We start from the raw sequence: 24,670 nt of genomic DNA, 5'->3' as shown, positions 1-24,670 counted from the left end.
ACTCACACACTGTTATCAAATGTTCTGTAACCCGCATAAGCCTGTATTCAACACCAGAGGTGAACATCTTGGAAAGCTGCTGCAAACAACATACAGTATGTAATATAAATATGCCCAGAACCCAAAAAAAAGCTTTTATTTATCCACCTTTCATTGATTAAATATGTAAGACATTTAGCGATATTGTCAGCCTTATTTAACCAAATCATCTTAAAGTATACCTACTTTGCAACAGAAAGCTTCTGATTTTGTTATTTTGTCCAATATCCATGTCAAACTACTGATTTCAACATCAAGACTTTTCTTTCACATCCAAAATAATTTGGTGGCCATTTTCACATACAGACAAAACTAAGATTAGTCAAAGCCAGTGACGCCATTACATTGAACTAAGGTGTCATTTATTTTATTTATTTATTCATTTATTTAACAGAGACAGTGCACATTAATGAACATTTCTGTAAACGTGCCAGAGTTAGCCAAGAGGCTATTTTTCATCTGTAGTCCCTGTAGTCATTCTCTAACTGAAGTGGCAAGGGAAATTGTTTAATGCATGTTGTTTATGATAAAACGAAATATGTGTATTAACCTGGGAATTACAGTTGATCATTTCCACTCTTATGTACGGTTTGAGGGTGTGGGTCTGTCAATGCCTCATCTGCTTACTCACCTGTGTGAGTACTCAACCCAGAGGCTTTTAAGTGGGTGTGTCACCGGCAGGCGGGGGTGGTTTTCACGGGAGTAGGAAGTGTGTGTGGCGTGTGCTGGTATTTAACAGTTTATTCAATATTCCTCAGCGAGCGTGTATAAATATGTGGAAAATACAAAAGGGGAATTAAGGGAAACATAAGCGTGGATATTGCATCGGCCCACTTGTAATCTACAACACGGGGTGAGATCATTTCCTTTGTGCAACGCCGACGATCCTGTTTTTCTCAATTAACTATAGTGGCCTGGATTAGGCTCTAAAGACAATTTCGGTTATCGCCGAGCAGACTCTTGAGTTTTGTTTATGTTGTTGCTTGGCGGAGAAACTAATAATATAATGAATAACGCATAAAACACGTCTTTGTTGATTTGTGAATATGTGGGTTGAAATAGACAAATAGAAAAATACATTCTCGTTGGGAATCTTTGTGGAAGGAGCAGCCATTTATTATTTCTATTTTCCAGTGTAGTAATATTTCATATTTTTAATAGTTGATCGTTACAAGCCTATGCCTTGAAACATTTTTCATAGGCATAGGATGATGTTTATGATGAATGTTTGTTAGCATGCTTAGCGCTAAAACAAGTCCAGCTGAGGCCCCTAGTTTTGCCAGTATTGATGATCCTTTGGAAATAAACCACAGTGTTGGATAAACGGACACTTTCACCATATGGTGGTTCTATATAACGTAGGGTTAGGGTTTGGAAGTGAATTGCAATACCCTGCGGCCAAGGCCTATGTCGCAAACAAATTTGATGTGGTGGCGATAACTTTTATCACCGTTTTGAAAAAAGAGGCGTGTCCCGTTATGCCATATGTTCCTGCTGTGTTTCTCCCTTTAGTCTACTCCCAGTAACACAAGTGCACAAAACAGTTATTTATGCACCTTACGCTCAGGCAATCTAGAATTGAGAGCCGTTTCTGTTCAGAGTGAGTAATACTTACAGCTGTTGATCCACTCATCATTGAAATTCCCAGATAAAACATTCAAAATTAGCATTAGCCTAGCCAAGCTATCTGACTACTGGCTGTACCTTCGTATTAAATGGATAGACAAAATGTTCTCTAACTCTCTACCAGAAAGCCAATGGGCATATTTCCCAAAAGTGAACATGTATTTGCAATTATAAAATTAATAGTGTTAAATTGCAATTGATTCATGTTTTGTATGACACATTGTGACAGCAGTGAAAAAGAAAAAAAAAAGAAATGTTAGAGAAATTATTTTCCGAAGAAAGGCCTCAACCAACTTGATCATGCCAACCAGTAAATAATGACAAACTGTCTTTGTATTACTAAGTGTGTGCCATACTATGTTTAACATGTTGATGTAATGAAAAGATTTCCCAATCTGGGATCAATAAAGTTTATCTATCTCCTAAATGTTAGAGCGATTGCTCATTGCGATGAACTGGTCCGGAGCGACGCTACTCAAGAGCTAAATGATTGTTGAACTAATCAGCATAACATGACTGGACGTATTCCTGACAGTTTGTTCAGTTCACACAGTAGTTCGAGCAATAGGTCATGTCTTAGTGAGCAATAACCAGTCACAGGGTCAATAACATGGAATGACAGCAAGATTAGCTTTGGGTAGGCTAAAGGTCAGTGTGTTATGATACTATCGTTAGAACATTTCCTCATAGTTTACAGTTCTCTGGTACTCTGCACTCTTCTTGCTTGCGGTTGTGAGTGCAGGAATTGGATACGTTATCATAAATAAAAGTCCCAATTGGTCCTCTTCCATCTTTCCTTCATCTCTCTTTCAAACTGGAAAACCTGCAACAATGTAACTGTAAACCAGCAGCAAATGTGTTGCACTTGGCTGCACACGTAACATATGTTGGCTTATTGGCTTTCCTGTGAAAGGAAATAAAGTCTTGATTATATCCATTGTTCTGAAGAAACCAAACTACACCAAAGGTTGACTTCCATCATCTGCAGCTGCGGTGATTAAGGAGGAATCTCCACAGTTCCAAGCAAATCTTCTCACACGGTTGTTTATGTGAATCCCAGGGACCTTAAACAAGGATCCTATGAGCAAACCACTTAGGAACTGCAACATGTTGGAGGTAGAAGTCAACTGTATGGGAGAAGGCAGTATTTCTCATGGTTATGCATGTGCTTTTTCACGTAGTTGTCACTTAATGTTTGTGTATTAATTAATTTAAGAATGCATTTAATGTTGTAAGAATATATAAGGCTAAATAAATAAGTCTTCTTTTCTATATTTCTCTTAATGACAAAAAGACCCAAACTAACTGTCAAGTTGTGATTGGGTTTGATTGATTGACTCCTGCCTAAACCTGAAAATGGCTTGATTCTTTCCAAAAGGACACATGGGACAACTCAGACTTAATCTTTTCCTCTTTATTTGAGTGATGCAGATTCCTTGTTGCTTCATTCAGCTTCTTGTAGCCTCTTGATGCTCGTTTAGTCTTTAGCTTGAAAACCTTTAACACAAAACATACTTTCATTCATTTTTTGCAAATAAACATTTCAATAAAAAGCATGCCATCCTTCAACGAGCGCTTTCTTTCCTGCTCCATAACCAAGTTACAATTAAACTCAACATCTAGTCAAAGTGACTGCATCTCAACAAAGTAAATTATATTCCAGCATCTTATTTTAGCTTCTTATTCAATAAGACTAGAAATAAAAATACATGTGATCAGACCTGGTTCAACCAGACGAACGCATCCACACATATTCACCAGCAGCGTCTGGTCGAATCCCTGAGTCTCCTCTCCTCTCCTCTCCTCTCTCACAGCGAACTGTGTGTTCCCAGGTGTGTTGCATTTATCTGTTTGTCCTCTGCTGAGTGTGTTCCCAGGTGTGCTGCATTTAGCTCCTTAATTAGGAAGCTCACACTCTTCCTTTGAGACACATTCTCAGTGGAATCACACCCTCTGCTCCCTGTCTCCACCTGCTGGACTGGAGCCAGATGTTGAGTTGCATTTCTCAGCTCTGACAAAACACCTCCCACTTTTTTTTTATTCCTGAACCCAAGGAGCTCACACCACTCTTCAAATCACGCCTGTTCTTCCACAGGAAGTAAGATGACCCCCCTATGAAGAATAGTGGCAGGGATCTTGCTTGGATGTCCCTTTTACCCTCCACAGACTTCATTCTTCATAACTGGGACTGGGTAGCTGGGAAAGGTTCTCACATGTACATCCCTTACGATGCCTTTTCCATCAGTATTGACCCTTGCCAGTTTGTAATGTCCTCTCAGCCACACCTCCCATCTCCCACTGCGACATTTCGATTCCTGGTGTGCCACTTGTTTCTCAAAGAGATTTGGACCGGCCAACTGGCTCCATTTCCTCCAGAACCTGCTGACCTCTGTCTGGAAAGTGTTTAGCCTCTTGCATGGTAGCCTTCAAACTCGAAATCCCTTGTGTCCCCCGAATGACTTGCTCTTCCTAGCAAGAGGGAATTTGGGCTGATGTACTCCACAAGGCCCTCTCGGCTCTGAGTCCTGGCATCTATGGGTCTCTCATTCGCAAGGTTAGCGGCCGCCCACTCTGTTGTGATTGGTCAACCTCTTGGAGATGTCCCACCCTTAGTCTATCACATACAATGTATTAGCCAATAGAATTGCGGATGTTAAATATTTTTTTAATTTTTTCTGGGGTGTGTCTTCGTCAACAATGATCCAGCTTAGTAGTGTGTCTCCTTAGTTTCGGAATTGCTCTTTAGATCTCCCCCAGAGGTTTCTCCCACAAATACCTGCTACTGCCTAAAAAGATTCCCATAATGGGTAGGGTTTTCCCGGTTTTGCCCACGTAAATATTAAGTACACCCTGCAGATTTCGCAGTGATGAGTATGTTATGTAAGTGAAGACAGCAGCTCTGCAGACTCACTTCATATAATTCAATGTTATGTTACCAGCATCACCCTGTATTCAGAACTTTGGGATTTTAACCTTTGCAGACCATTTACATGCACACAAAAACTACAGAAACAGACTACAGAAAAGGGAAACCTCAACAATGAAAATGAAACACCATTGATTTATTCTCTTAAAATATATCAAACTATAAATACGAAACAACACATTTAAAGTTTGCACCTTTGCTTCATGAATCACGTTTAATGTGTTTATGTATGAGCTAGGAGGAATTATTCTGATCCTAGCTGAATATTAAGTCTAGACAATGAATGTAATAATCACAAAAGTACATTTCAAAATGGTTTTCATTAAGACTGAGGAGGATGAGAAGGAGGACATGTTTACTGGATGCAGTCCTGTTACGACCAGGGTAGGAATGTCACGGCCATGGCCGTTGCCCCTCGGTCTGGCCGTTATGCCCCACAAATAATTGTACGTCCTACGGCCACCGTGGCTTTTGTGCCCCCTCACACTGTTAAAATCTCTAAGTTGCTTTAAAAGCGTTATGCTGCGTTCACAACGGACGCGATGCGAGTATTCGCATTGCTTTTAATCGCTGGAGTTTCACTGCAGCTGTCAGCTGTGTTTACTCCTGTCATTCAAACAGGACGCGCTGGAGAGGGGGCGGGGCTTATATCCATCTAAATACTGTGGTAGACTCAACTACAACAAGATGAACATATTTACCGTGATTTAATTGTAATACACGTTTCAAAATGATGCCGAAGTAACAACATACTGATACCGGATAATGAAAACCATGAATTAATGCTCTGACAAGCCTGCAGACAGACGGCAGGCGAAAAACCTTTGAAAATTCGTGTTTTCTGAATGGAGATCGGATTTTCGCTTAGCGGGCTAACTTCAGGAAAAACTGTGGGTTTCCGGTCCTACGACGCTGGTTCACTTCTTACCGGGCTAGCTCTCCATGGTAACTTATGCTGAACGGCTAACCTGCTCCGGAGTGTAAGGAAATATTTGTATGTATTCGTGCAAACTGTGAAGAAGCTTTGAAAATGATTTGTGTAGACAACTGGGCTGGTTTTGGGCCTGCTAACATGTGGTTTTGTGAGGACAAAGGAAGAAGGGCTGGTAGGGTTTATTGCTGTGGGGGAGCTGGACCGAGACCCCACTGTGGTCTCGGAATGTGATGGGGGATGTGTGTCGGTGCAGAGGCTGCAGAAATAGGAGACAGTGAGGGTCAGAGGTGTTTATATGAGATGACTGGACCAGTTGTCCTTAACTCCACCCCCTCCTGTATCATTTGGTATGAAAGCCTATCCAGCTTGCTGTTCTGTCTCTCTCTTCACGCGTCGCTGGGACAGGAGGTCTGGTGGCCTGTGGGCAGGAGCCAGGAGTAAGCCTAACTCCTGACATTACACATAATACGATATGATTGTGTATGGTAATGTATTTGATTGTATTGCATTGTATATTACCATTAAAAGTGGATTATTGTTAAACGGTTAAGTGTATGCTCTGGATTCCCTTCATGTAAGATAACAGCTTGTAGGAACGCGAGGAGATTTAAGCCTATATCTCCTAACAAATGGTGACCCGACGTTTCCGTGTAGACAGGGCTGTGGAAGGTTTCAGAGTGTTTTTGAAGTTTGAATGGAGTATACAATGCATATTTTATACCATGTTAGGAAAGTTATATATAACACGTGAACGTTGATCGTCAGGTATAGAGAGTCCTGCGTAACAAGAATTAGAGCAGTTTGCGTGGATCTTCAGGTAGTTTAGTCCTGAAGTGACGAAGGAGCAGTGCAGTTCGTGAGTTTTGGGTGCAAGTCCCAGACGGCGAAACCTGGATGGTCGATATTTAAGATCGATCCGCTTTTCATAACTGGGGGGTAAAATAGCAGTCTGAGACCGAATAAGCGAAAGTGTCAGTTGGACTGCTATTCTGTTAAATCCTGGGGAGAGAACGCTACCGTCACCGACATTGTGACGAGACCGGCTCTCATTTCCCCTTGTCTGTAAACATTGATTTGAAAAGCAAACGTGTGGTAAAAGGCTCGCTGAAACCTGGGCGTTTAAGCTCCATGGGGCTGTCACATTCCTTATGCGTGTTGAAGCACCGTCCGTGGTTTTGGTCTGCCTGTTGAAATAAACACCACATTACAAAGCCGGACAAAATGTACGGGGAATAAATCTGTGTGATTTTACCCTGAAATACTTCTGTGACCAAGCACTCAGAAGAGTGAAGCTCATTTGTGGTCGGCTGCTGCCATCTAGTGGCTGAAAGGGGGTAACACCCTTACAAGTTCACCAAAGTACATTGCTGCTCGGTATTGAAGAAGGGAACCACGTTAATAGTAGCGACGACAATAGCCTAGTATATTAATACAAGTGAACACATATTTAATTAAGTCAGATAAAAAAACGAAGTCAAAATGGAACATCAGAAAAGTATAGACAATTCTGAAATTCCAGGGAGTTACAGGGAGCAATGGGAACAGATTAAGAGATTGATTTGAGTGGAGTCAAACAGGGAGCTAAGGAAAAGGCTTGTAATGATCTCCGTTTCCTACACGATAAGATGATAACAGAGAATAGAGTGGAGGAAGATGACACCGTCGGTAATTTGGGCACAGCATTGAATCTATATGAAAGACAGATTGTAAAGCAACTTGCACACCTAAACGAACAGAAGCCCAGATGGTTTGCCCGTAGCAAATGGAACAAACAAATACAAGAACTAGATTTGTCACAATGCTGCCCTGGCAATGATTGGGATTTATGTTCCTCCCGTCACAGACGAAAATCTCCCGGGTGCAATGGCAATCCAAAGCCCCATAGAAACACATGAAGATAAAGACACGAAGGTGCCTACAGATGGTGACATTTTTGCCTATATAGCGGAACGGGTCGAATATTATACAACAATGCAAAATAAGGGTGTCTCTAACTCAGAACACAAATCTCAAACGGGGCCCATACAAAAACCCAGCCATTCCCACCCGCCCCTCTCTCCTTTACCCGAATTTAGGTACTCTGATTACACAGCCCCCTCCCCCTTATTCTCTACCCGACGAAAGCGCAAATAAATTGCAAATGACAGTAACAGATGTATCGGACACGGAAGGAGAGGAGACTGCCATAAGCGGGGGGAATTATAGGATGGTGGGCACGGTAGCGTTGAGTCCGTTAAGGGGCGTCCCTACTCCAAAGAAAAGAGTACATGTTACAGAAACACAAGTTTCCTCCCCGTTAGACGGACTACACAGCGCACACACCACGCGGAGGCCTAGTTTTAACACAGGACAGGGGGTGGTTCCCCCGAGAGGGGACAGTCAACCTGATAGGGAGCTCACCTCAGAACAATTGACTTCCCTTCTAACAGATCTTACAAAGAGCCACTCAGGCGCTACACAGGGAGAAATAAATACGTAACTGACCTCCTAGATGAGAGGGAAATACGAGAAAAACGGTGCTATGAACAACAGATTCAAGATAGACGTAAGGAGGAAGTCAGGGGACAGGAACGAAGCATATATGAGGCTTCGGGAGAAGATAGAGAGGAAATTAGGGAAAGGAGAGACCAGCACACAGGAGTACTCAGGCGCGTTGAGGAGGGGGAGAAAGGTGATCCTTTTCAGAACAGATCACGCCAAACATCGACGTCTTATTACCCAGGCGCTGGGGGGGGGCGTCGGGACATGAAAGTGAGGAAGAGACAGCAGACCACAGAAGTGGGGGAAGGTCAGCTGGCCATAAAAGAGATAGGGAAACAGCAGGTCATAAAACTGAGGGGTTTTACAATGGAGCAGGAGGCCAGGGTCATAAAGACAGCTGTCAGGACACCTTTCAGCAGGAACAAACAGGACATGAAAGTGAGGAAGACAGCAGGGGGGCGAGATGTCAATGCCCCGTAACAGATTGAGGTCTCAACACACCCCAGAAGACCCCACCGAACATGCTTTTATTGCTCCAGTATTACAAGCGCCTTTAGTGGCCGTGCAAAGCGGGAAAACGGCTTATAAAATGCCGTTGCCTACTGAGGGAGGAAGACATTGGATGCGAAGGTTTGCAGACATGGCTGTAGGACAGACTATCTGTCTGGGAGATTTCAGGAGAATACTGGCACAACAGACTTCCTATTATGAGGTGGAAAGAGTTGAGGATAGATCAGGAACATCAACAATGAAAGATGACGTGCCTATTTCCTTTAACAATGTTCACAGCCTGCTGGGCAAAGCAATGAGAGAGCATTTCCCACAGACAGGGGGGGGGGTACGGGACGCTGTCATTTACATTTGCACCTGGAGAGGCTGCGGCAACCATGTTGCTCAGGTCACGCCAACAATACACAATGGCAACTGACTGCAGTCCAGATAGTAATGACCAACATATACAAATGTTTCGTAGGGCAGTGCTTGCAGCGGTACCGAAAGAAATTAAAAGTCTGATGGAGGACAATCCAGAGATAGATCAGTTAAACACACAGACGTGGGAACGTCATTTAGCCCATCATATGTGTAAAATTAACAAACAACATGCAGAAAGTAGAACTGAGGAAGAGGACTTGAGGGTGCAGTTACTGCGAACGCAGCTGGTTATAGCCCGGAAAACAGTTCAGAATGACAAAAAGAATGCCAAACAGTTAATTGTTCACCCACAAGGGGGCTTTTCCAACCAGGGTCCGCCTTATAGTCAGCCCCAATTTGGCTATGATAATGGTTCTTGGCAACAGAGGGGTGGGTCCAGAGGCGGGTTCGGAGGTCGAGGTGGCTTTGGAATGGCTCCTGGATTGGTCTATCAGAAGGTGTGTTTCATTTGCGGACAGCCAGATCACTGGTACAAGCAGTGCCCAAATAAAGACTCACCAGGAAATAAGCAAGTGGTTAAAGGGGGTTTCCTGTCTGGCTCATTTGATTTAGAACTGAAGTAAGGAGAATAGTGTTTTATGAGTTATAAAACACATAGTTATTACCATGGGAAATATGAAATGACTTCTGTTTTTAAATCCTTGATAAAGGAGGGAGTAATGGTTGCATGTTCGGACATCCAGGGTTCCACACACTGCTAAAGAGTTTAACATTGTTTTTTAGGTGGACCAGAATGGATGACATGTGGTTGTTATACCATTGTTATCGTGAACTAAACATAAATAAGGACATAGTATCTGCTTGAAGATGAATGGATTTCATATCCTAGAGGGGATTAGTTATTGTGAAGACTCCACAAGGTATCTACTAATGTATTGTAAAGAACTTGAATTGACTTGATAAATAAGTGAAGATAAGAAGATCTATGGACCATAAATTAGTCAATTGGTAAATAAAAATAGCGGAAAAGAGGGGGACTATTAAAGGGAAGTGGAAAATCAGTCTAATACACACAAAAAAAAAAAAGGGGGGGAGCATGAAGGAAGTATGCACTGGATTTTTTATTCGTGTGTGAATTTGGTAGTGTTTTAATTGTTACAGTATTGATCAGTTCAAAGGGAGAGTTTTAGTAACAGCTCTATAAGATCAGATAAATATTTATTTATATAGGTCATGTTGAAGGGAAAGCTGGTTCTAAACAAATATAGTATTTCAATTTGAAGGTACTGGTTTCATGTTCAGACACCCAGAGTTCCACGCACTGTGAAAGAGGGTAACATTGTTCTTTAAGTGCACCAGAATTGAAGATAAATTGATAGAATGAGTTATGGAATAAATAGCAGAGCTTTACAGATCCTAGTAATGTTTTGACACAAGATAGTGATGTACACATGTTTCTGAAATAGATCTATTAGTCATTTTAATACTAATTAGGTGTAAATGAATTGCAGTAATAGTAATAGTACAATAAGGAAGTGACATTTTTTTGGCTAGACACTTTTCAGGGAATGTGGGAAACAGCAAGGAGGGGTTGGAGACATCTTGAACATTATAGTTGTAATTGTGAATTAATAAATGATGGCGCTCCATATATACAGATTTGTATAGACGGAGGATGCTGGCCTGTGCTGGAACAGTCTCTGCAGGAGCACGACACATGGCCAAAAAGACAACTGACCGTGACCACTGACCGACAGGGTAACTTGGGAAGGCACTCTCAATGACTGACTCTGAGGTGTACCTGACCAAACCTGACTTTACAACCTGACAGTGTGAGTGTGAGTGTGTGTATGTCTGCACCTGATCAGTGCAACTGCGTGATTTGAAACGATGACTAATCAAGCATGTTTTGGACTAACACATTATTTTTGTGTGATAATAATGTGTGAAATGAGAGGTTTCCTAACATTGCACAAAAGGGGAAACCGTATCTAATCTGGTTGATGATGTTTCACTCCCACAGGAGGTGGCTGTTTGCAGAATGTGAAACTCAAACTAGGAAATTTGGAATTCTGTTTCTTTTAGGACTGAATGATGGAGAGAAACACTCTCAAGTGTTTACTGGGAAAAATGTTTGGTATTGTCTTATAATCCATTATGACCTGAAGGTTTTCTTCCCATACAGGTTTTTGTTTACACATGAGAGAATGTGTAAAAAGGGGGAGTGTAAACTTTACAATGTACATTTTTCATTTAGGGACTGAAAGGAACCTGCTGCCCAACTCCATTGTTCAATCTGACCATGGATTGACCAGTTTTAGAATTGACCTGCTCCATATTTGGGGATAAGAGGCTGTTGGTGAATGTTGACATGTCTTCTAATATTGATTGAGTTATAGCAGGTAGCACAGGTAGAGAATCAGTGGCCAAGGGGCTACCAGAGAGATGTAAGTCCAGAATGAAATACTGGAGAGGCTGACCGGTGAGTAATGTGTCCAACTAATGTTTCAACAGGTATTAAAGTAACTGAGGTTTGAAATGTAGAAAGAACATATTTACAGTTAAGCTAAAACATAGTAATGTAATGAGACACAATGTGATTTGGACAACATCATGTAACTAGTCTGGTAAAGAAGTAAAAGCCATAGACTTTATTGTTTAGGTCATTATGGGGATATACATTTCATCTACATTTAGAAAGACATTTGATGACAGTTGGTGGGAATTCTGTATTCATTTTTTCAGTGGGATAATATCTAAGCACTGACGGGTAGAAGCAGTATCACCAGGAAGCCATTCACTTTGTTAGTATTGTGATTTTGGTTGTTTTTGAATCCATAAGATTAGTGTGTTTCTTTACCAGAAACATTAGCAGTTCAAATCATATTTTTAGATTTTTAATGAGATCTCAGGGATTTCATTTAAATAAATACAGATGCTTGTCAGAAATTCAGAGCTATTGAAATATGTTATTTAGTTTACCTAAAGATGTTGGGGTTCTTATTTAGTGGGCACAGTCCAAGATTCTGAAGCAGCACAATTAATTTAGAAAACCTGTGCACACACGTCTGTTGTTTTAAGACACCCCACCAACAGGCTCCAAGTTGCCACGCACTGGTGGGGTTAAACAGCCGAGGGCCCCAGAGCCCGGAGCGTAGGCTTGAGGGATTTGTATCAGATTTCTCCACACAGGTTGCGGGACGCCGAAAGAGGGACCCGAGACGCAGGAGGCTGACTGTCAACCCCAGGCTCTCCAGCCCCGACCGAGTGACCCAGAGGACATCCCGTGCCGTCCGCCTACAAGGAAAGGGGGACAACTGGTACCAATGTGCGGAGCCAGTGTGCGGCGGGGGAAAACACCTGCGAGGACCCTAGACGACATCAGGACGGATCGGGCTCTCATCATGGAGGTCGACTGGGAGGCATCATCATCGGACCGGAGAAGGAAGATCGGGAGGACATCTATTCAGCATCGACTCAGAAGCCGCCGTCAGCAGATCAGAGGGGACAAAGACACGGCAAGCCAGGACGGCACAGGGGACTCCACTCTCCGCTGAAACAGGAGTGTGGGTTAAGTGCAACAAGACGGTGTATGGAGCCAGCCAGGCCTGCCAAGCTATGGGCAGCCTCTACCATGACAGCTGCTTCACCTGCAGCGCCTGTAGTCGAAGGCTGAGAGGGAAGGCGTTCTACTATGACGCAGGAAGGGTTTTCTGTGAAGAGGACTTTCTGTACTCTGGGTTCCAGCAGTCTGCAGACAAGTGCAACGCAGGTGGACATCTAATCATGGACATGCAGGCCGGCAGGCCCTGGGGAAGTCTTACCGCCCCGGTTGCTTCCGCTGCGTCATCTGCAACGAGAGCCTGGACGGAGTGCCCTTCACTGTGGACACTGAGAATAAAAAGTATGGAGACTCAGCAGACAAGGATGCAGTTTTTTGCAAGTGCCTTGTGTAAATTGCACTCTCTTTTTAAGAGTGCAAAAGAGGGAATTGTAAGGAAATATTTGTATGTATTCGTGCAAACTGTGAAGAAGCTTGAAAATGATTTGTGTAGACAACTGGGCTGGTTTTGGGCCTGCTAACATGTGGTTTTGTGAGGACAAAGGAAGAAGGGCTGGTAAGGGTTTTATTGCTGTGGGGGAGCTGGACCGAGACCCCACTGTGGTCTCGGAATGTGATGGGGGATGTGTGTCGGTGCAGAGGCTGCAGAAATAGGAGACAGTGAGGGTCAGAGGTGTTTATATGAGATGACTGGACCATTTGTCCTTAACTCCACCCCCTCCTGTATCATTTGGTATGAAAGCCTATCCAGCTTGCTGTTCTGTCTCTCTCTTCACGCGTCGCTGGGACAGGAGGTCTGGTGGCCTGTGGGCAGGAGCCAGGAGTAGGCCTAACTCCTGACATTACACATAATACGATATGATTGTGTATGGTAATGTATTTGATTGTATTGCATTGTATATTACCATTAAAGTGGATTATTGTTAAACGGTTAAGTGTATGCTCTGGATTCCCTTCATGTAAGATAACAGCTTGTAGGAACGCGAGGAGATTTAAGCCTATATCTCCTAACAGGAGATGAAATGGAATGGAATATATTTGTTACATATTAATAGAATTTTAGATTTGATTTCGGATTTGTGAATAAAGTAGTAGATAGAAAACATACCAAACACAAATTATTCAAAGTAGAGTATTTTATTTTGTATACGGTAATACTAAGAAGGCATAGGCCTATATGATTATAATGTTTGACATTATTGATATTAAAAAAGCGATTGTTTTCCAGGTCATTCGTGTGTTTTTCTTATCAGAAAGTGAAGTTATTTATTTGTGAGCTCCAAATCCTAATGTTTCCCTCAATGGCCTTTGTGCCCTGGCATGTGGCCTTTGTGCCCTAAAAAATGTGTGACACCAAAGGCCAAATGGCCTTGCCCCTAAAATGACGAAATTCCAAGCCTGGTTACGACTAAAGTAGACGAGCAAAATATGACTTTGAATAATGCAGGGGGGTTTGTTTGGGGTGGTATTTGGAGCATTCGACCAATCACAAACATGGAGAAGCGCACTGACAGCGCAGCGTCATACTTCCTGAATGAAAAGTGAACTTTAATACTAGTCAAAAATGAAGAAGTTAAACTTTAAACATCCATGACTTAAACACTTTATCCAGGATCAAAGCCTCAGAGCTGCACCTGCAAGGTGAATACAGCTGGAAAAAGAAAAAGTGTTTGAATGCGTAGATTAACAGGTTTATGATATCACTGCCCCGTCTAAAACACGATCTGACTTCAATTACATTTGTCTCGAGTGTTTCGTCAACTTAATGTGTTGCTTAAAATAATACTTCTGCATACAGTATGTGACACTGTGAGTGTTGCACGGCCAGATACGGCTCAGCTGACTCAGATAATAAAATATATGATACATTATGAAGTGATATGCCGCGGACTGTACTTAATGTACTCTGATCCGGTTACTTATGTTGTGGCCGATATTTAAGTAAGCTTTCTTAACGCTAATGTTATAATAGTCAGATTGCTCTGAAGATGGGAGATGATATTCTATTTATGTTCACGTTCACACAGTCGGTGATTTTTGCCGGCCGTCTTTCCTGCGACGGCAGTTTTTCTGTATTTCCTTTCTCCTGTAATATGACTTGATCGCTTTAAACTCCGCACACTGAGCTCTGATTGGTCAGCAGGCGGTGTTTTCACTGAGTTGAGCTCTTAGCCTGCAACCTAACCTGGTCCCGACCAGGTTAGCTGCTTAGCATATATTACCATGGAGATCTAGCTTGCTAAAAAGAGAACCAGCTTCGGATGACCGGAAAGCCGGAGTTTTCCCTGAATTTAGCCGGCTAAGCGAAAATCCTGCTTCGCAGTATACCACCCAGGTTGTGCTAACTGACAGCAGCTCTGCAGCTCTGCATGTCTACACACGACTCACACACTGTTATCAAATGTTCTGTAACCCGCATAAGCCTGTATTCAACACCAGAGGTGAACATCTTGGAAAGCTGCTGCAAACAACATACAGTATGTAATATAAATATGCCCAGAACCCAAAAAAAAGCTTTTATTTATCCACCTTTCATTGATTAAATATGTAAGACATTTAGCGATATTGTCAGCCTTATTTAACCAAATCATCTTAAAGTATACCTACTTTGCAACAGAAAGCTTCTGATTTTGTTATTTTGTCCAATATCCATGTCAAACTACTGATTTCAACATCAAGACTTTTCTTTCACATCCAAAATAATTTGGTGGCCATTTTCACATACAGACAAAACTAAGATTAGTCAAAGCCAGTGACGCCATTACATTGAACTAAGGTGTCATTTATTTTATTTATTTATTCATTATTTAACAGAGACAGTGCACATTAATGAACATTTCTGTAAACGTGCCAGAGTTAGCCAAGAGGCTATTTTTCATCTGTAGTCCCTGTAGTCATTCTCTAACTGAAGTGGCAAGGGAAATTGTTTAATGCATGTTGTTTATGATAAAACGAAATATGTGTATTAACCTGGGAATTACAGTTGATCATTTCCACTCTTATGTACGGTTTGAGGGTGTGGGTCTGTCAATGCCTCATCTGCTTACTCACCTGTGTGAGTACTCAACCCAGAGGCTTTTAAGTGGGTGTGTCACCGGCAGGCGGGGGTGGTTTTCACGGGAGTAGGAAGTGTGTGTGGCGTGTGCTGGTATTTAACAGTTTATTCAATATTCCTCAGCGAGCGTGTATAAATATGTGGAAAATACAAAAGGGGAATTAAGGGAAACATAAGCGTGGATATTGCATCGGCCCACTTGTAATCTACAACACGGGGTGAGATCATTTCCTTTGTGCAACGCCGACGATCCTGTTTTTCTCAATTAACTATAGTGGCCTGGATTAGGCTCTAAAGACAATTTCGGTTTATCGCCGAGCAGACTCTTGAGTTTTGTTTATGTTGTTGCTTGGCGGAGAAACTAATAATATAATGAATAACGCATAAAACACGTCTTTGTTGATTTGTGAATATGTGGGTTGAAATAGACAAATAGAAAAATACATTCTCGTTGGGAATCTTTGTGGAAGGAGCAGCCATTTATTATTTCTATTTTCCCAGTGTAGTAATATTTCATATTTTTAATAGTTGATCGTTACAAGCCTATGCCTTGAAACATTTTTCATAGGCATAGGATGATGTTTATGATGAATGTTTGTTAGCATGCTTAGCGCTAAAACAAGTCCAGCTGAGGCCCCTAGTTTTGCCAGTATTGATGATCCTTTGGAAATAAACCACAGTGTTGGATAAACGGACACTTTCACCATATGGTGGTTCTATATAACGTAGGGTTAGGGTTTGGAAGTGAATTGCAATACCCTGCGGCCAAGGCCTATGTCGCAAACAAATTTGATGTGGTGGCGATAACTTTTATCACCGTTTTGAAAAAAGAGGCGTGTCCCGTTATGCCATATGTTCCTGCTGTGTTTCTCCCTTTAGTCTACTCCCAGTAACACAAGTGCACAAAACAGTTATTTATGCACCTTACGCTCAGGCAATCTAGAATTGAGAGCCGTTTCTGTTCAGAGTGAGTAATACTTACAGCTGTTGATCCACTCATCATTGAAATTCCCAGATAAAACATTCAAAATTAGCATTAGCCTAGCCAAGCTATCTGACTACTGGCTGTACCTTCGTATTAAATGGATAGACAAAATGTTCTCTAACTCTCTACCAGAAAGCCAATGGGCATATTTCCCAAAAGTGAACATGTATTTGCAATTATAAAATTAATAGTGTTAAATTGCAATTGATTCATGTTTTGTATGACACATTGTGACAGCAGTGAAAAAGAAAAAAAAAAGAAATGTTAGAGAAATTATTTTCCGAAGAAAGGCCTCAACCAACTTGATCATGCCAACCAGTAAATAATGACAAACTGTCTTTGTATTACTAAGTGTGTGCCATACTATGTTTAACATGTTGATGTAATGAAAAGATTTCCCAATCTGGGATCAATAAAGTTTATCTTATCTCCTAAATGTTATGAGCGATTGCTCATTGCGATGAACTGGTCCGGAGCGACGCTACTCAAGAGCTAAATGATTGTTGAACTAATCAGCATAACATGACTGGACGTATTCCTGACAGTTTGTTCAGTTCACACAGTAGTTCGAGCAATAGGTCATGTCTTAGTGAGCAATAACCAGTCACAGGGTCAATAACATGGAATGACAGCAAGATTAGCTTTGGGTAGGCTAAAGGTCAGTGTGTTATGATACTATCGTTAGAACATTTCCTCATAGTTTACAGTTCTCTGGTACTCTGCACCTCTTCTTGCTTGCGGTTGTGAGTGCAGGAATTGGATACGTTATCATAAATAAAAGTCCCAATTGGTCCTCTTCCATCTTTCCTTCATCTCTCTTTCAAACTGGAAAACCTGCAACAATGTAACTGTAAACCAGCAGCAAATGTGTTGCACTTGGCTGCACACGTAACATATGTTGGCTTATTGGCTTTCCTGTGAAAGGAAATAAAGTCTTGATTATATCCATTGTTCTGAAGAAACCAAACTACACCAAAGGTTGACTTCCCATCATCTGCAGCTGCGGTGATTAAGGAGGAATCTCCACAGTTCCAAGCAAATCTTCTCACACGGTTGTTTATGTGAATCCCAGGGACCTTAAACAAAGGATCCTATGAGCAAACCACTTAGGAACTGCAACATGTTGGAGGTAGAAGTCAACTGTATGGGAGAAGGCAGTATTTCTCATGGTTATGCATGTGCTTTTTCACGTAGTTGTCACTTAATGTTTGTGTATTAATTAATTTAAGAATGCATTTAATGTTGTAAGAATATATAAGGCTAAATAAATAAGTCTTCTTTTCTATATTTCTCTTAATGACAAAAAGACCCAAACTAACTGTCAAGTTGTGATTGGGTTTGATTGATTGACTCCTGCCTAAACCTGAAAATGGCTTGATTCTTTCCAAAAGGACACATGGGACAACTCAGACTTAATCTTTTCCTCTTTATTTGAGTGATGCAGATTCCTTGTTGCTTCATTCAGCTTCTTGTAGCCTCTTGATGCTCATTTAGTCATTTAGGTTCAAAACCTTTAACACAAAACATATTTTCATTCATTTTAGGCAAACAAACATTTCAATAAAAAACATGCCATCCTTTAACAAGCACTTTCTTTCCTGCTTCATAATCAAGTTTACAATTAAACTTAACATCTAATCAAAAGTAACTGCATCTCAACAAAGTAAATTATATTCCAGCATCTTATGTTAGCTTCTTACTTAAGACTAGAAATAATAATACATGTAATCAAACATGGTTAAACCAGACTAACACATCCACAAATATTCACCAGCAGCGTCTTTGGTCGAATCCCTGAGTCTCGTCTCGTCTCCTCTCCTCTCTCACAGCGAACTGTGTGTTCCCAGGTGTGTTGCATTTATCTGTTTGTCCTCTGCTGAGTGTGTTCCCAGGTGTGCTGCATTTAGCTCCTTAATTAGGAAGCTCACACTCTTCCTTTGAGACACATTCTCAGTGGAATCACACCCTCTGCTCCCTGTCTCCACCTGCTGGACTGGAGCCAGATGTTGAGTTGCATTTCTCAGCTCTGACAAAACACCTCCCACTTTTTTTTTATTCCTGAACCCAAGGAGCTCACACCACTCTTCAAATCACGCCTGTTCTTCCACAGGAAGTAAGATGACCCCCCTATGAAGAATAGTGGCAGGGATCTTGCTTGGATGTCCCTTTTACCCTCCACAGACTTCATTCTTCATAACTGGGACTGGGTAGCTGGGAAAGGTTCTCACATGTACATCCCTTACGATGCCTTTTCCATCAGTATTGACCCTTGCCAGTTTGTAATGTCCTCTCAGCCACACCTCCCATCTCCCACTGCGACATTTCGATTCCTGGTGTGCCACTTGTTTCTCAAAGAGATTTGGACCGGCCAACTGGCTCCATTTCCTCCAGAACCTGCTGACCTCTGTCTGGAAAGTGTTTAGCCTCTTGCATGGGTAGCCTTCAAACTCGAAATCCCTTGTGTCCCCCGAATGACTTGCTCTTCCTAGCAAGAGGGAATTTGGGCTGATGTACTCCACAAGGCCCTCTCGGCTCTGAGTCCTGGCATCTATGGGTCTCTCATTCGCAAGGTTAGCGGCCATGAAGAGAAAGGTCTGGAACTCACCCCATGTGAAGACTCCTTCTCCTCCAAGGTTGCTCAGGGCCTGCTTTACAATCTTGACTGCAGCCTCTGCTGCTCCATTCCTATGTGGAGAATCTGCAGGATAGATTTCCCATGTCCACTCAGTCCCATGTGTTGCAGCTTCATCTTCCAGCTCTGACTTGGTTAATTGGTGTAGAAACCTGTAGAGCTGCTCAAGCGCAGGTTTGGCCCCAACAAGGTTTGTGCCAGGATCCGACCACCATTTTGCGGGGTGTCCTCTTATGCCCCTTTCACACCAGCGCCTTTTCAGCTCCGGCTCGGAGCTAGAGCCTGAAAAGCGCCGGGTTTTCCAGTTCACACCGGAGCTGCGCCGGCTCTTAGCTCCGGAATCCGCTTCATTTCCAGCTCCAAAAAATTGTCGGTCCAGAGGCAAGAGCTTTGGAGCTAAGAGGTGACGTCGCTTACGTCTCTCTTACGTCGAGGCATGCAGGAAACTAAACCCACCTCCCATGGGTCGACTGTTATGCCTGCCTACAAGCAGTAGTGCCTATAAACACACTTTATAAAGTCAGGCAACACTAACCAGGCTTCGTGTGATTCTGTTTATTTGTGCCTTACTTTGACCATCCGTTCACTGTTATCGATCATTGTGGAGAGAGGCAGACGTGTTGTTTTGTATTATTGCAGCTATCGGATGCAAGTAGTCAGTTTAGCTTCGGTTGCTATGCCAACATCACCCGTTTTATACCAGAGAAACTTTCATAACAGCGTTGTGATACCAAACAGTGTCAATTCAGACTGACACACATTCACTTAGGCTAAGGGGAACTGGGGATATGCATCAGCTGCTTGTGTGAGTCGGACAGTGAATACTTTAGAGCGGCCGCTGCAGTGTGAGCTAACCGGGAGCTAACGGGAGAATAAACTCCCGTGGAAGAGCAGCCAGCACTGCAGCGGTCGGTAAATGCTGCAGAAACACATTAATAAACAATGAACCACGGCACTCTGGAGCGAAGTATAAGGTTGGAGAAGTCGTTATTCCATTTATTCTGGCTTCGTGTGATTAAAAGCAACACGATCATCGACCCGACGCAGTTGTTGTTGTGAGCTGCCGTAATGGCTGCCGTTGGGGGGCAAATCAGCGATGTAAACGGTGACGTCATGACGCAGCAAGGGCAGCTCTGGGGCGCCAGTGGGCGGTGTGCACAGAGCGGGAGCTGAAAAGGGAAACCGGAGCTGAACCAGAAAAGCTCCCGCTCGGAGCTAGAAACTGAAAAGCGCTGGTGTGAAAGCCGCATTATTGAAGTGAATCTTTGGTAAGCCAGCAGGAATCCTTCAGATGACAGGTCACTCACCAGATCAGTATGTATGGCTCTTGACGCCATGCAACAGAACACTATCCCCCAGACTTTGACCCGTTTCTTCACCTCATCTTTCACTTCGTACGGGCCAAACAGGTCCAACGTTGTGAATTCAATAGGCTTAGCCGGGCCCGCTCTCTCAGGTGGCAGGTCACTCATGATTTGTTGGCACCGTTTTGCTCTGATCTTCCTGCATGTAACACAGCTGTCGACCACCTTCTTTGCAAGTATTCAACCTTTTATCACCCAGGCCTAAAGGTCCCTAAGCCTAAAGGCCTAAGGGTCCCTGCCACTCCCTCATGATTTGCTTTGTGGGCTTCTCGTGCCAGTAATGTGGACACTGCAGTCTTGTCCTCACTAAACATCTGGATCCGGCCTCCACAAACCAGAAGTCCTGACTCCTCATGTCTGTAAACCGCCAGCCTGCTCATGGTAGTGTGGGGGAATGTTGCATTTTCCTGAGCTGCACCGAAGAGATATTTCAGGGCGTCATCAAGCTCCTTCACTGTTATTGTGGCTCCCTTGACCTTTTCCTTCGGAGATACTACCCCCAACTTTGATCCCATCCCAGGTTGGTCCTTAATCTCCAGCCACTTTTTTGCAGCTCTCCGTACTATGACCCTGACAAGCAGAGATGGGGTCGTTACTAAAAAAAAGTAATATATTACATATTACTTTAAAAAAAAAAAAGTAATATATTACACTACTTCGTTACTCTCTACATAAAGTAATTCGTTACTTTACTCGTTACTTTACTCGTTACTTTACTCGTTACTTTACTCGTTACTTTACTCGTTACTTTACTCGCAGGGGCGACCCGCCCCTCCCTGCAGGCAGATCACGCAGACTGCTAAAGTTTCAAATGTTCTCTTTAGTTCAGTTTCCATTGTCGCATAAGACTGATCCAGATCCTGCATGTTTTCCTATCTGACCGTGGCTGTCCTCTGTCTCCTGCTATCTGTACCTACTCTCCCTTCAATTCTCCTGTTCAGCATTTTTGGAAACAAAAGATAAAGGTATTTCAATTATTAATATTCCTTCCAGTATCTCCAGTGTAATGTTGTAGTGCTGAGTTTGTGGTCAAGGCCAAGTGCAGTAAATTATTTCTTATATATAATACAAGAAGTAAACATGCAGGGAACATTTCACAGCAGCAAATTACTTATTTGGAAACAATTGGCTGAAGAAAGCCATTTTAAAATAAACCATGAACCTTATAAAATATTTCGAGGGACTTTTATTACATGTGAGGATTTGAGGCATCAGTAAAGACATGTCATTAAATCATAATGTCAAAACTCCATGTCCTTGATTCTCGAAAGCAAGCCGGCTAAATCAGCCTGTGGAAAAAGATTTATTTCTTGTTTTTAGACGTAAGGATGTACAGATACCACAGGTGTGATAACATCTTTTGCACTGTCTCTATTAATTCAACATGTTGCAGTCCAATGGGTTCAGCAATGGAAACAGCCTCCGTCATGCTGCTGAAAGGTGAAAGCCTATGTCCCCCGCCGTGGGAACTTGACCTGATTTCCCAGGATGACGAGCTGAGACTGAGTGCGGTGAAAGCACCACGCCTTCTGCTGACCACCGGGCCGTAACCACATAACTCATACTACACCAAACCCTCTCAAGGAGTTGTGCAAAGAAAAGGAAAGGAGTGTTTAAAAACATTAACAGCAGCAACCACCTGCTGTGTGTCTCCATGGTCACAGCGTGGTTTGTTTCAGGCATGGTTGTGTTGTTGGTTGAAATAAACCAACGTTGGTCTTTATAGATAAGACCTCCTTCCTCACAGGTTGTATTTTGCTATAACAATGTTGTGCTGATTCTATAGCTCTGTTCTGGAAAGTTGGTAAATGGCTGCCTGTTAGGATCATGAATGTAGGAAGAATGATTAACAGCATTGGAGGCGGGACCCCTTTTATTCCTATGAATGTTGCTGTGGCTTCTTCTACAGTTTTCACATTTAAACCTTGGTTTCAAAGCCTGGCACGGTTTCTGGTGAATAAACCACCCACGCAAATAGTCTGGTAGACCAAGCTGCACACGTATACTTGAACAGTAGTTTGCTTCACGTTCTCTCTAGTAAATGCCCGTTGGTTCAGATAGTTCGCTTTTTAATTAACACTTAACACAAAGTAGAGCTAAGGCTGATGGGAGTGCCATTAGCTGCAGGAATGTGGTCATAAACCAAAGTATAAGAAACCTTTATTTAGATATGATGGTGCTCTACATTAAAAGGTCAGTTTAACACCAAAGTTAGGACAATACATCCAGAGGTTAACATTAAAATATGTACCAAATGTCATACTGTTTTAGATAATCGCGCTATATAAGAAACAACAACAAAAGTCATCATCTGGGAACCATTAATGGGTATGCAAATGTTAAAGGTGATCCACAGTGGGTTGTCATTTAGTCAAGTACTGTTCTTCTATACTTCTACTGCACGACATCTCAGAGGCAAATGTTGTACTTTTGACTGCACTGCATTGTATTTATCGGTTGCTTTTTTAGATTACAAGTCCTACCCCCGTTCCTGTTTGGTTCTAACCTTGTATTCTTTAGATTTTTCTTTGTGTTAAATTGAAGTGTTCCTTTATGTGTTCTTGAGCTAAATCAGGGGTGTCCAAACTACGCCCGGGCCGGGGGACAAATGCGCCCGCAAACCATTTTGGCCATTCGGCCCTCAGCAGATTCAAAATGTATAATGACTTTAGTATAATAAACTTCTACTTTTCTTATATTGTACTTCTTAACACTAGAACCGCCAGAGATTTTGTTATACCTAAAACCGCCACCGGGGTCAAATTGACCCGGTATTAGAATGCATTGATTTTCAAGGTAAAAGTATTGCTTTAAAAAGAAAAATGGTCCTGTGGTATTGGTATGTTGACGAGCAATTTTGTTAAATTGTTTCGTTTATTAACGCTACTGCATTTCGTGAGGCGGTTGTTGTTGTTGTTGTTGTTGGGTGAAAAGCAAACAGCTGTTTGCTGCGGAGCGCAGTGCGAGCAGTCTCCCGTGAGCGGGAGCGCGCTCCTTCACTACAGACTATCGCTATCAATATATCCATCTACACTGAACAAAAATATAAACATTTTCTATATACACAAAATAATAATTTCTCTCAAATATTGTTCACAAATCTGTGATAAATAGCCTAAGGCACACCTGTGCAATAATCATGCTGTCTAATCAGCATCTTGATATGCCACACCCGTGAGGTGGGATGGATTATCTCGGCAAAGGAGAAGTGCTCACTATCACACATTTTGTATCTCTCTCTCTCTCTCTCTCTCTCTCTCTCTCTCTCTCTCTCTCTCTCTCGGGCGGAAATAGGTATAAATGGCAATTTTTTTGGGCGATTTCTTTAATCTGACTTCATATTGACAATTTTTAACAACATAAGGTGCTACATAACACACTTTCAGGAAAAGTCATGGACTGGGAGACTTTAATATTTTATTGAAAAAAAGTTACATACAATAAAAAACAGCTCTGGGTCAAATTGACCCGATTGGCGGTTCTAGTGTTAAATATATATGTTCCAATATATTGCACAGTATTCATGTGTTAATAGGTCCAATCTTCAAATAAATTCAGTGAATTAAAGTTGAAAACATGTCCTAACAAATCTAAGTTGATAAGAAAAAAGCCCAATAACATAACAAACTTGAAATAGACCCCTTCCTCTTGTGATAAGCAATCTGAGGCTTCTGTTTTAAGGAGTGAGCTGCTAACACAATAAACAAACCCTATGGCGAGCTGGGATGTAGGCTCTTTTTTTCCTTAAACCATTTTAAAGCATCAAGAATAATTTACCTACATTTGATTGATTTCGCTGACTTGTAACTCAACTTCTGAGGCAAAATACCTATAGGGAGCGGCCCAGACCTTCGTATATATGTTACTATACTTTGAGCTAAATAAAGTGTCTAAAATATTCTTGAATCAGATAAAAAATGCTTCTTCACAAAACTGAAAACAGGCGGGTTTTTCTGAAAAACTCACAAATGACTTCTTAGAGACATGGTTCTCATTGTATAGCTATACAGCTACAAACATACCTATTTACTGCAATATGTGTCAGGACTATTCCGTCAAGACCAATGTGTTGACAAAACAAACTGACCTAACTATTGCTAAACGTTTCCAAATGACATAGAATGGAAAACCACACAGTCGCACTCTCTGTCTTTTACATAAATAATGAGCCTCTGACTGCAGCTGCTGGAAAC

At 42.1% G+C, this 24,670-nt stretch overlaps 1 protein-coding gene across 1 annotated transcript in view; it reads right to left on the bottom strand.

Annotated features, from left to right (window-relative positions):
• Window positions 1-24,670, bottom strand: part of LOC117455542 (autotaxin-like) — an 86,186-nt gene that overhangs the window by 11,158 nt on the left and 50,358 nt on the right. The gene's annotated exons all lie outside the window — the stretch shown is intronic.

Source organism: Pseudochaenichthys georgianus, chromosome 11 (genome assembly GCF_902827115.2).
Source record: "Pseudochaenichthys georgianus chromosome 11, fPseGeo1.2, whole genome shotgun sequence".
NCBI lineage: Eukaryota > Metazoa > Chordata > Actinopteri > Perciformes > Channichthyidae > Pseudochaenichthys > Pseudochaenichthys georgianus.
The sequence above is the reverse complement of the archived record's forward strand: the minus strand, read 5'-3'. Positions and strand labels throughout refer to the sequence as shown.